The sequence below is a fragment of the Notothenia rossii genome (assembly GCF_949606895.1).
Source record: "Notothenia rossii genome assembly, chromosome: 2".
Classification (NCBI taxonomy): domain Eukaryota; kingdom Metazoa; phylum Chordata; class Actinopteri; order Perciformes; family Nototheniidae; genus Notothenia; species Notothenia rossii.
This window is the reverse complement of record NC_136904.1, coordinates 55,411,689-55,415,399: the sequence shown is the minus strand read 5'-3', so window position 1 is coordinate 55,415,399 and position 3,711 is coordinate 55,411,689. Positions and strand designations below refer to the sequence as shown.

The 3,711-nt window shown below is 39.6% G+C and overlaps 1 long non-coding RNA gene across 1 annotated transcript; it reads right to left on the bottom strand.

The window, feature by feature from the left end:
* Positions 1-2,161: 2,161 nt before the first annotated feature.
* On the bottom strand, positions 2,162-3,470 carry LOC307029094. The gene is made up of 3 exons (XR_013805224.1): positions 3,452-3,470; positions 3,215-3,351; positions 2,162-2,327 (listed from the first exon to the last, which is right to left on the bottom strand). It is a non-coding gene; the product is annotated as an uncharacterized lncRNA (long non-coding RNA).
* Between the last annotated feature and the right edge of the window lie 241 nt (positions 3,471-3,711).

The window sequence follows — 3,711 nt, the reverse complement described above, 5'->3', positions numbered from 1 at the left end:
ATTATGCCCCAACAATTTGGAACAAACTGCCTATATCATGCACGTCCGCTGAAACACTTCCTATTTTTAAATCCCCACTAAAAACGCACCTATTTGCCGCTGTATTCTGTACCTGCTGTGTTTATTTATTTATTTTATTTCATTACCTTTGCTTATTATGCCTGTTTTTAAATTCCTTTTTAATAATGTATTTGTTCTTAAATGTCTTTTGCTTTTAATCTGTAAAGCACTTTGACTCGCTACGTGCTGAAAAGTGCTATATAAATAAAATTGCCTTGCCATAATGTTCACTCACTTTCTTACTGAATAAATCAGTGATTTTAGCACATTTCGCTGCCTTTTTGTTGCAGGATGGGGGTCCATCCTTCCACAATAATTAACCTTGCCGTCAGTTTCGGTCGGTCCAGTCCACAGTAATGTAAACAGCAGCGCGCTGGTCTCGTGAGAAACGGAGAGTGGAACAACCAATCACATCTTCAATATTGTCCTGAAATTGAAATGTGCCCATTCGCTAGTCTGACAGGTGCGTGGTTCTCACTGCGCTTCATAACGGTGCAACTTTGAACAACTTCACAAATGTATGCCTCATTAATGGATTTGGCCTGCAGTCACCGCATCTGGGCTGAATTAAACACGTATTATTTTAGTCCTGTGTGTTTTTTAGATGCCATGTCAGCAGGCCACATCATATTATGCCAGCGTTGCGTTCACAAGACATACAAGCCACAAACTGGCAATCGAAACATGCTACAACCTGAGGGACAGTGAATGAGACACACAGACACAGACACACACACCTTGAGGGAGGGAGGACAGCTGATCGCCGTGCAGCAATCAGCTGTTCCCGAGCAGAGAGAGAGAGAGCTGCTAGACACAGCTCTTATTAATCCCTGTACCAGATAGCCTACTATACAATGCTAACGGAGGCGAGACGTACGTTATTCACACGCTTATCCACACGTACGTTATTCACACGCTTATGATAAGCGTGTGTTATCCAAGATAGCGCTTTCTAAGCTACCCATATGGAAAGCCTAAAGTGCCACCATTCGCCCGTTTAAAACGCGCGTTTTTTACGCGAATATACGCGCGTAAAACGCGCGTTTTTTAATATGATAATGAGCCCCTCCTTCTGATTTCCATAGCCACTACGTTTAAAGTGTCTGTAGCCAATCAGTGAAGAGTAAAGCCAGACCAAAGCAATCTGTAGATGAAAAGTTCCTGAAATGTTTAGGCTTTGCTGTAAATTGTATATTATTCCAGATTCAGGGGACCAAGTATTAATTTTACTTTGAATATAATCAATAAATCAAACAATATAAGATATATATATATATAAAAAATACAATTGCCTTATGCTTTTCCTTAACCCTCTGGAGTATAAGGATATTTTCTCAATATGTAGACGTCTCCTTAAATCACCTTTTAAATGTACTTCTTATAACATGGCACCCCATATGTTACTTATCGAAATATTCAGGACACTCTCTGGTCTTAGTAGAGATGCAAGTCACTCACCTTAGAGCACTGTCTTATGAGATACTTAGCTGAAGATGAGAAATCCGATTTTTGGAAAACCTAAAAACTCTTGTGAAAACACATTTACTCATCTCGTCTATTTTTTGGGGCGTTTTAGATTTGGTTTTACAAAAGTAGTGAAATAATTATATGAATTACACGATAGGCCTATATAGATGAAATTAAATGTTATTCATGTGTAAAATAGTTCCATCCCTCTGTTTTCACCACAGAAAAGTTACATCAGGACTGATTCATGACTTCATATTCCATACCAAGGTTCATGTGATGTGTACAAATACAAATTGAGCATTAGAACTTTTTTTTTCAAACAACAATTTATGCTAACATAAGAAACTGTAAAATCTCAATATTTACAATATCAGAACTTTTTCAACCAACTATTCATTATAAATGTAAAGACAGGGGGAGCAGTGTCATGGTCTTTGTCTGTCTTCCAGGACAGGGGGTCTGTGTAGGTGATGGTGCATGGGCTGCTGGTGGCTGTGTCGGAGGGAGGTAGGTGTGATTGTCCCAGGTTGATGCTGGTGCCCGTGTGGGAGGTACATCTGCTAGGCGAAACTTCTTTGCTGGATGGGTTGATCGTGATGGCTGTGATGGAGGACTTTGTACCAAGGTGTATCTTAATCTTGTGGCAGATGGAGATGGAGGCCACTGTAGTGATGATGGTCCTCTGGTCCTTGGTGGTGATGGCTCTGGTGAAGGCCCTTGAGCCACGGTAGATCTTGACCTGGGGGCAGGGACAAATGGAGGTTCTTGTTGCTGCTAGGCCCAGGCAGCTGTGAAATCTGAAAAAAAATATAGGACAATAATTACTACTAAGTTTGTTAAAATAAAGTTCAAGTGGAATGTTTCTCAAGCACAAATAACAATGCACAACTCAAAATAAAATTCTCTCTCTCTCTGGAGGAGGAGGAGGAGGAGGAGGAGGAGGAGCGTGTGAGAGATAGAAAGAGAGACGTTGTTAGTATTTGGTGCTAGCTCGGAGCTAACGGAGATTAGAAGCTGTTTCAACAATAAGGAGAGGGAGAGCTCTCTCCTGTGGGACTGAAAGAGATAAGGTCATCTCAGGGAGGTAAAGGACTATTAGATTGGAATCTTTAGTCTACGTTATCTCAGTGGGTCTCAAACGGTTTGGTCATCTTGGTAAACAACTATTTCCATATATGTAATATTAGTTGTATATAAAATGAGTTAATAAATCATCCCACTGTGTGCAATAGGTCAGTACAAAATAAAAAACACAGTTTGAAAGGGGAGTGATTAGTAAAATAAGCATAAATAAAAAGAAAGAAGGCAGATAAAGATAGGAGAGAGGAGTTGATCAAATATGTGTTATTGCTTGTGAGCATATTCTAATGGATTTTTGATGATTGAAATATATACTAGTAGCCCCCCTAGAGGATGTGAGGTCATCACAAATAAAACAGGTATACATGGATAGGATACTAGATAAGTGTGCACACTCATTATATACACACTACACATTTTTCTTGGATTTGTTAACACTATAATCCCTAATATATTTGTAGAAAGGCAGGAAATGGAATTAAATTGAGAAAATGTTTCATTGCGGAGGACCCCCTGTTTTGTGTCCCCCCCACTTCTCAAACCAAAGTTACACCCTTACACCCACACAATGCAAGTACACTATTACAGTAATATTTACATTTACCTATCTTCAAATGGATCCTTGTTGCTGTATTCTTCTTCTTCAGAAGAGTAGAAGCCTCCAGGTTCTGATGCTGCTCCATCTCCACTGCTGCTAGTGTTACAAGTCCGCTGCGCAGAGCTGGTAATCAGATAATAAGCCTGTTGATCAGGAGAAAAGAATGAAGCAGAGGGAAAGTTACTGCCGTTTGTGTGGTCGTTCTAGCCAGAATTTATTAAACAAATTAATAAATTCACTTACAAATGATATCTGTTTTCTCTATTTATCAAATAATTATTTGTGTAACCGGTCTGGATTGACGCCAGATGTATCTCTGCGTTGTGTTGAATGAAAACGACTTCCTTCTTGCCAACCAGGTTTATTATCTGTGCAAACAGAATATAGTGACGGCAGGAAATGGCTTCACCAGCTTTCTACCTCAATACTTCGCCTCAGTAAGGCCTGAAGCTAACTGAGAATGTAATCATACATTTAGCAAATCAAAATAACCGTATGACTTA